Source organism: Cibotium barometz, chromosome 22, assembly GCF_041138505.1.
Source record: "Cibotium barometz isolate CiBa-2024 chromosome 22, ASM4113850v1, whole genome shotgun sequence".
NCBI classification, from domain to species: Eukaryota; Viridiplantae; Streptophyta; class Polypodiopsida; order Cyatheales; family Cibotiaceae; genus Cibotium; species Cibotium barometz.
Window position 1 is genome coordinate 25425048 of NC_141067.1, and position 14694 is coordinate 25439741.

Here is a 14694-nt window from a genome sequence, read left to right on the forward strand (position 1 = left end):
CTTCAATGATCATCATTGACACCAAATCTGTAAAGTTGAGAATGTTCGCCCGAGTCTGAATAGACGTCTTGAATACCTTGTATTGTGCCCGAGACCACGTAGACATACTTCCACCTTATTATCATCATTAACAAAAACACTAATCAATGTAAGGGATTCCACAATGCCCTTGATCTTCAAGGTATAATCAATCCCAGATATGTTTTGCTTCTCCACAGTATAAATCTCATTCTACAATTGAATCTTTTGTGCCTTGGTGTTAGTTTCATATAGCTTCACCAAGGTGTCCCATGCCTCCTTGGGTGATTTAGCATCTTGTATATACCTAATCATGGTATCATGTATGCTATTTGAAAGTCGATACATTACTTTCCTTGCTCGTTGATTCCAAACCTTGTATACTTTTACATCTATAACAGTTGGATTAATCTCAGGTATCTCTCGTGTGTCCTCATGTTTACCTTTCATGTAGTCCCAATAGCCTTTTTCCATCACAAAATTTGTTAATCTAAATCTCCAAGCATGGAAGTTATTCTTATCAAGATTCTCTACAACAATATGGTTAATTCCATCATTTGACATCTTGTCTGCAACAACACAAACTCACCAAAAACAACACTCTTGTTTGTCCTGCACAAACTGCTATTTTCTCTAGCGATAGTATACATATTGCACCCAAACTGTACAATGAGCGACCTCAATTTGTATACATACACCCAATAGCACCTCTAAGACCTCTTTGTAGTACATACAATGTCTGCATAACCAATTGCCCTTCATGTAGTTCTAAAAATAGAATTCTATAAAGAATCGAAACTTCCTCGGCAGTGCCTGTGAACACATGCAAATTGAAGAACGGACGTCCACATGTACCTGAAACTCATTTTTGACAATATAGTTTCCCTACAGTTTCGATCCCATGAAGAAATCTCCTCAATCGCAGTTTGTTTGCCAATGCCTCTAGAAGAGCTCTTGACAAGGGTGTAGTACCCATCACAAAGGGGAAAGAGTAGATGAAGCTCTTACCCTTGTACCGCTTCATGTGATTCTCTTGCTTACTGATCAGCTTCTTAGTATGAACTAGGCTCTGATACCATGAAAAGATGCAGGAAGGAAGAGATATTGAGCTCTTGCAAGCACACACACACACAAACCCTAGAACAGAACACACAAGATGAGATGCTGAAAATGTTTCTACTTCTTCTTCTTCTCAACAAAAGGGTTCTACCAAAAGATAAGGGAAATACAACATAAGTACTAAAGTACTATGTACATGTGGTCCATAATGTGAACACGCTAAGTGAGTGAGCTAGCAAGATAAGTATGCCACAACTGAGTGGTGTGGCAGACTAGTAGCTGGTGTAGTCCAACTGTAGAATCATTGGCAAAGATCTATCATGTCAGCATCCTACCAAACACGCCAGTGATGTAAGTGATGAAAACAATCACCCAAGCATATCACAAGTGTCAGCTTATATTAAGCTTGACATATCAACAAACACGAACACCAACATGCATCAAAAATGCACACACCTACATTTACAGTAAGCTTACTAGAAGTGTGCATTATTCCCAGGTGGAGTTGATCCATCTACAATGATTTAGGAACATGCACACGCACAACAGAGTCACTAGAGGATGTACATACATAATGGGCACCTAACATATTCTTATGTGTTGTTTGCCTAACCACCTAAGTAATAATTAATAACTTGTTCTAACTTTGTATTTCCTACATAATTGTTCTTAATGATGTACTCAAGGGATGACCAAGCCAACAAGTGAAAAAAGAATAAACTTTAACAGTAACATTCTTTGGAGTATGTCAAGTCTTCATAGTCTACTCTAATTCCTTCAGCTGAGAGAATATGACATAAATATTCAATTTCTCTGTGAAAGAAATAAATTTTCTTTGGATTAGCATATAACTAATTTTCTTTCAAAATTTTGAAGACGAAGGCAAAGATGTTGTTTATGCTCTTCTTTATTTTGACTAAAAACAAGAATGTCATTAAAGAAAACAATGACAAAGTGTTGGTGTTTCAAGAAAATATGATTCATCATAAAACTAAATGTGGCAGGTGCATTAGTAAGACCAAAAGGCATAATAAGAAATTCATAATGTCTGGATAGAGTACATAAAGCAGTCTTATATATGTCAGATGTGTGCATTCAAACTTTGTGATACTAGATTTTAAATCTATCTTACTAAATATAGTTACACAACAAAGTTCATCTAGTAAATCATACATGAGGAATAGGATATCTATTTTTAACAGTTAACTTACATGAGGAATATCATATCTATTTTTAATAGTTATCTTATTCAAAGCTCTATAGTCAATCCACATACAATAGGTTTGGTTCTTTTTCTAAACTAGAAGTACCGAGGCATTGAAAGGAGAACTGCTAGGTCATATGACTCCACAATCTAAAAGTTCTTCTATTTATTGTTGAATCTCTTTTTGTTGAGTTTAATTTCATCTATAAGGAGCCTTATGAGGTGGTTGACTACTGAGGATAATATCAATTGTGTGGTCTTTTGGTTGAGATGCAGGTAGTCCTGAGGGTAGATGATCGGCAAAGGTTGAATTGATCTAGGAAGAGTTGTTGAATAGGTGATAAACTATGGTTAGCTACTTTAATTTTGTTTACACATATCATGTAAGCTTTGTATCATTTACACAAATCATGTTTACCTTATGTGTGTGATAGTAGTGAAAAAAATTCATTGGTGGCATCAATATGAAGAGTTAAAGTTTTGTTTTGGTGTGTGATCCACATCATATATGTGTTTGAGGATTGAATTTATGATGAAAGGGCATACCTAGAATGATATCACTAGTAATGGTGTATTTAAGAAGTCTCTTTTCTCTTTGTAAGGACCAATGAGAATCTCTAGTTGCCTAATCAGCTTAGTACCATTGTAACATGTACATAAGAATGCAGATTTAACATTATAAAGTGATTGGTGTGTTTTTAATCGCAACTTCTTAACAACATGTTTTGAAATAAAATCATGTATACCACCATCATCATGTAACACAATAATATCATTATCTTTGATTTTACCCTTTATCTTAAGTAAAGAATAAAATAAAAATAGGGTTACCTAGAATATCGCTCTATTAGGAATTACCATCATCATGTAGTGTCTCTTGACCAATCTGGAGTGTAATCACCATCATCATTGGCACCATCATTGTTGGGTACCTCTTTGATGTTGTGAGGTTGAGTAGTACTTGATGGGCTAATGTTCTTCTAGAATCAAGTAGCAAAGTGGCCTAGTTGGTTACACTTGTAGCATGTAGAGCGAGGCTTCTTTGTAGAATTAGTGTTATCACTAATAGTCTTAGGTTGAGATACAATGTTTTGATCATTAATAGTCTTTACATTCTGAGTGGGATTTATGCGTGTATTGCTAGGTGCTACCCAAGGCTTTCTATTTGCATTAAATTTGTTAAAAGTACGTGGCCCAATAGGAGTACCATAATGATGAGACATTGGTATCGATTTTTAGTGAAACCTAAGGTTTGTCAATTATTGGATGAAAATAGCATTAAATTGTCAAGAGGTTTTGTGCAAACCTCTTTTGTGTTCTACATCATGGGCTAAAGAAATAACTTTATCAAGTGTAGAGGTTTGAACATATTTACCTCGGCTTGAATAGTCTCTTCGAGTCCTGATTCATAATGACGTGGAATTGTATTTCCATGTACTTCAAGCGTACGAAGTTGAAGAAGATCTTATATCTATTTTGTAGTTAGCATACAAATTACACATGAGAGCTTTTTGTATAAGAGCATAAGATTTCTATGCATTCTATTTATATCTAGCATAGAGATTACACATAAGATATTTATGAATAAAATTATAAAATCTCCATGTATTCTTTTTGTATCTCGCATATACAGTATTATGCATATAGTGCTTAAGTATATGAGCTTTTCTATAGAGCGTATTTCAAAAGAGTTTGGGATAACCACCTTCTCTCCCACTGTGTGATTTCAAGAAGACTTACAAAGAGGGAGGGTTTTTGTGATGGATTTCCCACATGATACATGGGTGAGGGGTTTTGGCTCTAGAATTCGGGCAAAGTAAAAATGAAGGAGAGCCTCAGAAGAGGGTATACATAGAGAAGGTGTTTTGATGAGGGCATGTAATAAGGAACCCTTTGAGGTTGGGGTGCACTATAGTTGAAGCGAGGGGTAGGAAAGAGAGGAGGGCACAAGGAACTTTATCACACAATAGAGGAGGTTGGGGGTGCGACCAGGTGTGGTAGTGTATCTACGATTGACACATTAGGTTAATAATTGAAGCGGGTGTGGTAGTATAGTCTAAGGTCTACACATTAGGTTAAAAATTGAAGTAACCAAGTTGATAATACTCTCAATTATTAAGTAAGATCATAATTCAAAAAATGCAATAAACAACTTTTAAGACCTAGTTACACAATTGATAAGGTTGATATTGTCAACCCATGTACTTTTTCACCAATTATGTAAACCTAGTTGCACAATCGACAAGATGGTTTTTTGATATTGTCAACCCATGTAGTTTTAAACAAATATGTAAGAGAAAAATATCATTTTCTAAAAATAATTCATTATTTAAAAGGAATTCAAACCACACATTCATGCCACTACTACGTTATTCTGCGATAGCGCGTATAATCTGTCGATGTGTGGTTCATTGACTAGTCACAAACTTACAAAGTAGGAGGGTTTTGGTGATGGAATTTTCTCATATTCCTCCAGGATTTCAGTGGTAGTAGAAAGAGAAAATGAGGCCTCGCATCATGAAACTATTTTAATGAGGGTGTGCACTAAGGAGAATGGTTTAGGAGGGTTATGTGTAGAGGAGGCCCAAGAGGTTGAGGTGTAGTGCACTTGAGGCAAGGAGTAGGATGGAGAGGAGAGCACAAGGAACATGATTTTTTAGTAGTGGAGGAGGGTGGGGATGGGCAGCATGAGGGTGGGTATAAGAGTAATTCCATGATCTAAACCTTAGGTTAATAATTGATGTTACTAATTTCATACTATTCTTAGTTAGCAAGTTAGAATATATTGTGAAAAAATGTGATATTAAGCAAATTTTAAAACCTAGTTACACAAGGGAGAAATTTTTAGCCAATTGCGTTAGGAAATAATGTTTTAAGGAGGACTTCATGGAACTTGTAGTTTATTCATGAGAGTGTCTATAGGCTGGTGGAATGTAGTTTTTTCACCATAGTGTGCACAAGTAGGAGGGTTTTTGTGTGCACTTATATGGGAAGAAACAATGGGAAGAAACAGGCAGAGAAGGGTGTTCTACATAGATCAATTTGTTTGCTCTGGGGGCCAAATGGTATGAGTAGATCCTAACTGGGATCCTATTCTTGACATCCCCTTGAAAAGAGTACACTTTTGCACTTTGCATGCACTAGTGAGGATCATATACAAATTGGTTTATGAATATGTGTGTTTTTCTCATAAAATGCAGCCAGCTTCTGATGCCCAAGAAACATGTAAAAGGGTGGAAGGAGTATTATCTGGGATGGGTTTACATCGAGGCGAGGTAGAAATATGAAAAAAAGTCCGAAGCAAGCGGCAATGTACCATGCAAGCCTTGCTTCCTCTCTGCACCATGAAATGAAAATGGAGAACCACTAGTACAACAACCAGAGAAATATAAAGCATGGAAAAAGTTACATATGGCCGTTCCTGATCGAAGCAATGGAGGAAAGGCTAGAGTAGCAAAAGCAAATGTGTAGATTGCTATTGACAAATTGGTAGTACTTTTGCAGAAGATGACATTTGGACCACATGATTCCAAGGAGTTTAAGGAGGTGATTGGTATATTCTATGCATCAGTGTTGAAGGCTAGACTTCAAGTAGTATAACACATTACATGGTAAGTATGACATTACAATAAGTGTGACATTACAATTAATTTATATGGTTTTAGAGACTAACTATGATTACGTTGTTTATTGATGTAGCATATATTGCATGCTCATGGTCCTTACTTTGCAAATGTAGGAAGTTTAGTGATATGGTCTACACAAGGCATGGAGAAATCTCATTGGCAAGCATGATGTGATTTCCAAAAGACAACTTCTCATGGAGGTGGAATCTATGATGTCAATCCAATTAAATAATTACGTCTATGGTGGTATAGAAAGATAGTAATAAGGTTAGAGGAGAAGAAACATATGTCCAATGGATCACAGGAAATACACAGAGTCATTTGTGAGGTTAGAAAGGTACGATTTGAGAATTCATCAGGTAGAGAGAAACATGTTGAATGGTTGAGAACTCAAAAAAGAGAGAGAAGCAAGTGGAAAACCCGAGAGTTAAGTGTTTCAAATGAGCAAATGCAAGTTGAAACTCTGTAATTTTTTGTTGATGCAAGTATTACTCTACTATACCAAAATGGATTTCACATAGAGCTTGTAAACCAATGTGATATATAACCCATAATCTCACTAACTATAAGCATAATATTAAATAGGTTTATGTGTGAGAGTATATGTATACTTGTGTGTAAACAGTTGTGTTATTTTTAAAGTTAACTAAACTATTACTTATAAGTGCTTATAAATGGTGAGACATTTACATTTTATAGTCTTGTGGCTTTCAAGGCATGGCATGCACCAAGGAAAGTGCTAAGAGGAAACCTACTAAGACTCACCCAACATAGCCCCAGGTCAATATACCAACAGAGACTGATAGTGAGCGCACTAAATCTGACAATCCAGGAGGCACTACTACAGGTAAAATGCATCCACATCCACCACGTCACAAGAAGCGTAGATGGAGACCAGGCTCTGCTGCTCTTAAAGAAATAAGGAAGTATCAAAAAAGTTATTCGGTGGACCTCATGCATGATGGTCAGTTGTTGGCAGCTAGCGCATCACTCTTATGGACAAGGATTTGAGACTTGTACGAAGGATTCGTAATAATGGCGATGCCTTCAGTTTGAACATGCATAATATGATTTGAGTAAATCATGTGATGCGTTGTAAACCTGTGTTTCAATGTACTTGTAATCTATGAGAAGAGTTTTTAATACAAGTACAATTTGATGTTTCTTTCTCAATATCTTGGGTGCTATTATCTTTTTCTCTCGTATAGTTTTTCAAGTTTATCGAAAGCATTATTTTTTTGTTCACATGCCTCATATGGATTTAGGATTTTTCACAAATGTATGCATGTAAGACTATAAGTGTATAAAATTTCAATGAATTTAGAAATTTTTTCTTTACTAAAAAAGTATAATAAAAATTACTCTAAAAACTAGATTAGTTTAAACATGGAACGAAGTTCTAGAAATCGTAGGGAATTACTGAGATGATGCATCAGAGGGGCTCTTATAAATAAGGAAATTACTAATTTTTTTAAGAGTTATTTATTTTCATTCTATAAAAATATAAATATAAGTTATATTTTTAGTTTTTGAAGTTATAAATGTAAGTTTAGAGTCTTTAATTTTCATTCTATTCTTGTTTTATCTTCTTTAAGAACATGGCTCGCACCAAGCAGACTGCCAAAGAGGGTTGATCCCATGAAGGTCAGGCCCCCACCAACGCCCACACATCACAAACGTCGGTGGAGACGTGGCACCGTTGCTCTTCGAGAAATAATAAAGTATCGAAAGACGACATACCTTCTAATCTCGAGAGGAGACCTTTTCATCGCCTCGTTAAGGAGATCATGGATGATTTGAACGAGAGCCGGACATCTCAATGGCATCCTTGGGTCGACAATAGTGAGGCTTCCACATGATGGACAGCCGTAGCTTTGGAAGCTCTTCAAGAGGCTCTTGAAGCTTTTTTGGTGGACATGTATGGTGACACAGTGTACGCAACAGTCCACAACAAGAGAGGCACCATCACTGACAAAGATATGTGGCTAGTTCTATGCATGCAAAAGTGGAGGGAAGATTATGGTGCTGAGCTGCAGTTTTAGGGAGACCTTGTAATCTCATATATATGCCACAATCTAATCTCATGTGATCATGATGTAAATTCTTTACTTAATTTTTAAAAAAAATCCTTGCCAAGTGTCTACTCGATTATATCTAGAAATCAGAATTGTATTGTGATTTCGATTTCAAATTAATGATTAAATATTATTTGTTGATTGCACGAATACAACAAAACTTCAAAAATATATTTTTAATAATATAGAAACTATTACATCATGACATAGAAGCAAGTACAAAACCCTAAACTTTGTGCCCCTTAGTACTAGGCTCAGCAGAGTCAGTAGGAGCTTTAAGCGAAGGAATTCCAACAAAATTTCCATCGAGCTCGAGTTGGATAGCATAAAGATCAATCTTCCCAGTAGCAAGGCCTAGGCCAACAAGTGAATGAATCATCCCTCCGCGTTGAGCCTCGAAAAAATTTAAGTGCTTGGAGAGCTTCACAAGAACCACCTTCTCTAAGCTTGACTTCACAGGCATGGACTTGAATGCAGCACCCTTTGTTGAAGCCTTGATTTTCATGAGAGAGACTTGTCCATCAGGGGACCATACTTTGTGAAAGACAATGATGTCTTGGAAGATCTTGCCACAATATACTCCTTCAAAGCTGTATCTTGGACTCTTCCTCTGCCATCCTTGTTCCACCAGCTCTTGATATGCAAACTCATCGACATAGACAATTTCCTGAAGAAAATAATTGCATGCAAAAATAAAATAACAAAAATTATTCCAAAATACAATTGCATGAAAAAAAAATATTTTCAAATGAGTTGAAATTCCTCAAAAGTGAGGGGCACAGAGGTAGATCAGAAGGGGGGGGAACATGTGCAAGTGCTCTTTGCACAACTTTTCTATGGTTGTCACCACTAACTCTAGGGGTATCCACCAAGCAGTGGAGTCAAGGATAAAAAATGTGATATCATCACATCCCGCAAAAAAATATGCAAGCACTAAGCTATCAGGGTCTAGAGTCCTAAATATATTCTCTAGCTCAACACTATAACAAAACCTAGGGTAAATCTGGTCCCACATGTGATCGTTTTACGGGTTTCACTCATCCACTCTGCGAATGCATCATGATGAGAAGCCATGTGAAGGCATAAAGGGAGCAACAAGCAAGGTGGATAGAAAGTGAGAGAGATAGAGAATATAATAGAAGTGAATGAAAATAACCCCTACTTATACTTATATATTTTATTAAAATTTTAATGGAGTAATATTTATTTCATTAAAACTCCAAGAGATCCAACACATCCTTCATGAGGAGATACTCCACCCTTTCAATGGTGATGGCACCCAATGAAGCTAGTGGTGGGTCATGACTTTGGGTTTCGTGAGGCTGGATGAATGCAATTTATACTTATGTTTATTATTGTACTTAAAATATCTATAAACTTATATTTATTTTAATACCTTATGTTTATACTTTAGTAAATAAAGGATACTTCAAGAAAATATAATAAATAATAAATCATACTTCTATTTCTTATTACATATTATTATTATTATTATATTATTTACAAAGTTACCTATATTAATATTTATAATTAAACATATACTTAAAGTTATATTTATTTTTATACTTATATCCATAGACTTAAAATTAATGACACTTCATTAAAATATAAGAAATCATAACTCATATTTATATTTCTAGGATAATTAATTATATTATTATCACTTAAATATATATTTATACTTATATTTACAATTATACTTACTTATACTTATCTTTATTTTCTTATACATTAATGGGTCCGAAACACAGTAGACTTTAAAAAACCACTAAAATTTATAAAAATGAAATAAAATTAAATTTACAACACTTTTAGAGAAACAATTTTTAATATTCACTTGGAAGAATAAGAATTACGTGGACTCTACAATTTCAAGGATGTGTGGAGCAACACACTGCTTGCATGTTTTGTAATGTTCACTTCGACTCCCAACCTTCCTACCATCCAACTTGAAATATTACAAGGGGGATCATTAGACATGAGTTGGATTTACTTCCTCCTTAGAAAACTAAGGGGCCAATGACTTTCTACATTAACGCTAAAAGGGTCATTATGCTCCCAAAGAATGTTCACATCAATGAGTGCTGAATGCGTGCCATCTCACATGTCTTGGTCCAAGCTGAGCCACTCCCCTAGTAGAAGTCGCCACCTCCTATACTTGATGCGAATGCATAAAGTTTGTCTTGCAATGAAGTACGTGTCATAAAAAACAAACAAACAACATACATAAAAACAATAATCAACAATCAACAACAAACATAAAAACAACAACAACAACCAATCAACGATCGGTGTCTTGCAACAATGAAGTTATGAATAAAAACTATTAAAAAAGAGAGAGAGAGAGAGAGAGAGAGAAGAGAATACCATTCAAAAATTTTAAACATAAGAAGCTTATGCATGAGAGAGAGAGAGAAAGAGAGAGTGAAGAGAATACCAATCAAAAATCCTAATTCTAAACATACCATTCAAAAACCAAGAATATATAAAGAGGTGGGAGAGACAAGTGGAATAGAAATTACCTTGTGAGGAATCGTCCTTGTTGGGAGAAGACTTGAGAGGAGAATTTGTGAGGAGAGGACAAAGGGTGAGGTGCAGCCATCATGAGGAAGAGAGGGTTGCAAAAAATTAGGGTTATGCACAACAGAGGGAGGAGAGGGGAAGCGAAAATAGTTGCGACATCGACGCGGGATTATTCAAAAAAAAATCAACAAAGCGCTTCTATACTTGCCTCTATATGCGCGTCTATATCATTATAGACGCACATATATCCGCGCATATATCTGTGCATATAGTCATGCATATAGCTGCGTAAATAGCCGCGTAAACCCTTGCAGATCGCAAATTTTCCCATGGCCCCTCTCTCACTTCCATCTCTCTCTAGTTTGTGCGGCTATGTTCTCATTCTCTTGTAGTGATATGATCATTACTCATAAGAATTTGATGCGGCTTAAGATCAAGATAGCTATTTGTGGCACAAAGAAGAGAAAGTTCATGTGAGAAAATGTACATAACTCATAGAGGTTTTATCCAAATGAGATGAAATTTTATGAGGAGAGAGCTATGATGGAGAACAACATACTTGTAAAATTTTGTGAAGAAAGAACTAGAGTTACAGAAGATATGGCAAAATTTCATTCCGTTAAAAAAGGGGGAAAAATGAAAAGGTAGTGAAATGTAAAAGGAGGGACAGTAAAAAGTTAAACATAAAAAAAGAGAAAAAATAAAATTCGGTTTTCAAACTTCCATGTGTTGACCACAAAATCATCTGACATGAAAGATATGGAATCTGACATGAAATCTGACATTTCTCTATTTTTTTAACATATGGGCTCTATTATTTTATAGTCTTAAGATATTTGGACAAAGATATGATAAAAAGATCCATGTTACATCCAGCTCTCTCATTGGTCAGGCCAATGTTTTTTTATTCACTCCTTAAGGGGCAAAATGGAGAGTCCATATTTCTCCTAATGATTTATACTTTATTTTTCAAAATTTCTTTTTATAAGTACATAGATCCGTGCTTTATCTACATTCTGGTGCATTTTTTTTAAAATTTTTTTATAGAGATTTGAAGAGAATAGACATTTTTTAAGATTTTAAGAATGTGTTTAGATTTATTATTTTAGAGAATAGTGCATTACGAATTTTTCTTTTTTTGTGATAGATCTTCTTCTTCTCTTTAGGTCATTTCTTCTTTCCATAGCTCATTTCTTCTTCTACTTTCAAATTTTCATCTCCAAACAATTTGTATTTCCCTTCATCTCCAAACAGTTTGTATTTTCCTCCTGTTCTATTGCACTTGTCCACTACAAAGCTAGAGAATGAAGAGTGATTTGATTTTTGGTGCCATTTTATTGGAGCCAACAAACCATTTCTCTCTTTCATTAATCTTGCTATCAAGGAAAGAAGCAAAAAGAGACAACACACGGCCAACATAGAGAAGCAACAGAGAACAAAAATGGAGGTTAGCAATGTTTTGATGTTGGTTATGTTCAATTGAGTTCTATAAGTTATGTTTTCCTATTGGTTATGTGCATTACTATTCGTGAATAATAAAGTTAATAATAAGATATGTTTTACTATTTATTAATAATAATAATATGTGCATAATTATTGATTAATAATAATAATATGTGTTAAAGTTGGTGTTAAGTTACACATATGTGTTAATAATCATGAAATTTTGTGTAAGTTGTCTTGTAGGCATTGATTGTACTCAATGGAGATAGTGATGGATCTAAGTGTTCCTAGTTTTTTGATGTTTTAGGAAGCAAGAAGCTCTAACAAGAGAAGTATACACTTCCAGCTAGATGAAAAGTATGCCCCATTGTACAAGAGAATTGAGGTTTCAATTATGAAACCATTGGGGATGCAATTACACAGAATAGCAGGGAAAAAACATATACATCTTTGGGTTGATGGGTCTATATATCCGGATGATCCTATTACACAACAATCTCTCCAATTCTTAGGACTAACATCATTTGTCAAGTATGTTTGCAAGGGTAATGCAGGTTACAGGGGGTTATACTTGGAGACTTGCAACCCAAGCCCATGTTTCTACACAACAGATCATGAAACTTAATAGATCATTGTTGGCAAAACAAGAAGAGAACAATGTTTTGCAAGATGCTATGTATGACATGGTAATGCAAAATGCCAGTTTGATTAAGAAGATGAAGACAATGCTAGAGAAGACTGTCACTTATGGACCCACAACGACACGGGAGGTACGTGAATGCCAAAGGTCATATAAACCTATGCACATGTTGGCAAAGATAGGTGGACAATACAGGCGAAGGATCTATGCACAACGTGATAACATGAAAAAGATGTTTAGAAATCTAGAGAATGAAGCCTAATCAAGGAATTGAAAAGATACTCACTAAAGATATGGTGAAGTCTGCGCTTCAATGCCCAAAGTTTAAGTCAGTTGGTGATTAAGTTATCATACAATGCTTAGAAGAGGTAAGTGATTCCTTCACATCAAATGATATGCAAGGAATATGTGATAAGGTAGGAATAAGTTCTCAGTCTTATGGCATGATATTTAAACATTTAGATATAAGGTTTAAAACAGTGATGCAAAAGAAAAGGGTATTGCCTCTTCCTAAACCATTTCATGTCATGCAAGCACGACAAAGATTAAACAGTAAGGTGGAACGATTAATTAGTGAGCCAATGCACTTATGTCAAAGACATGTATGCAAGAATGGGTAAAAGGAAGTGTCATTTGTCTTGCACAAAAATAACAATTTTGTATTAGATATATGCAAGTTACAGTCTCTAACGGTAAAATTTTACAGTATATCTGTTGTAGAATGTGGAGGCAAGCTAAAATTTGTTTTGAAGCTTGATGAAAGTGAGGTTATCAAAGGTCAGAAGTTAGAACGTGTTTGTGAAGCTTGATGAAAGTGAGGTTATCAAAGGTCAGAAGTTAGAACGTGTTTGTGAAGCTTGATGAAAGTGAGGTTATCAAAGGTCAGAAGTTAGAACGTGTTAGTCTAACTCTCATAAATAGAGAACTGGATCCTAACATCTTGCCTGGTCATCTTGATTACTTCAGTGTACAGTCTGAGAATGAAATTTGGTGGATTTCTTTATTTGAAGTAACAAAGGAAGATCATGAGATTTTGAAGATTTTCTTTAACTTGACATAGATACCTAATACTACAGTGCAACATAAAAATCATGGTGAAGGTTTGCATGTAGAAGGTTATGGTGAGTATCAAGTGGAATGGCACCTTGCTAGAGATATCAAAACTTTGAAGTGCATATTTGGTGTGTCAAATGTAGCAAATGCTGAGTTTCCTTGCATATATTGTATGCGATCTAGAAAGAAAGATAAGAATGGGAAGAAACAGGTAGAGAAGGGTGTCCTACATGTGATTAATTTGTTTGCCGTGGAGGCCAAATGGTACGAGATCTCCAGCAAGGTGCCATTCCATTGATACTCACCATAAATTTCACGTAGACTATAACGCCTGTGACCGATAGCAAACCGGATGGCCAGACGGGGCTTTAGCATCAACGCCTCAGCCAAAGCGCCGAGGACGTGGCCATCCAAGGTTCAGTGGGAGAGGATGCCCATGCGGAGTCATGGGCGGCTAGTGTTGACGGCAGGCCACACACTATATAGCCTGGGGGACGAGGGGAAATCCTCATTCTTCCTCTATGGTTGGGTGGTGTCCCCTCCTGTGCCAGTGCCCGTAGTAGTGGTGTTACAGTGATCTAATAGAAATTCACTACCTTGGCCATATTATATCCGCCGATGGTACGCGAATGGAGCCAAAAAAAGTAGAGGTTATTCTTAAATGGCCAGCGCCGAAGAATCTCGAGGAATTGCAGATTTTTCTTGGCATGTCGGGGTTCTACCGACAGTATGTGAAGGACTACGCGAAGATCGTAGTCTGTTGACTGACCAGTTACAGTCAAAAACTAAAAATACCGGTTGGGGGGAAGCCCAATAGAAGAGCTTTGATAAGCTCAAGGTGACCGTAGCAGGTGCACCTGTTTTGACTATTGTCGATCCAAATGAGCCATTTGCCTTGGAAACAGATGCTAGTAATGAGGCCATTGGGGCCGTACTTATGCAAAGGGGACGCCCAATTGCATTTGAGAGTAAAAAGTTAGAGCATGCACAGCGTAACTACTGAGCTTACGAGCGAGAGTTACTAGCGATAGTTCATGCATTGAAAAAGTGGAG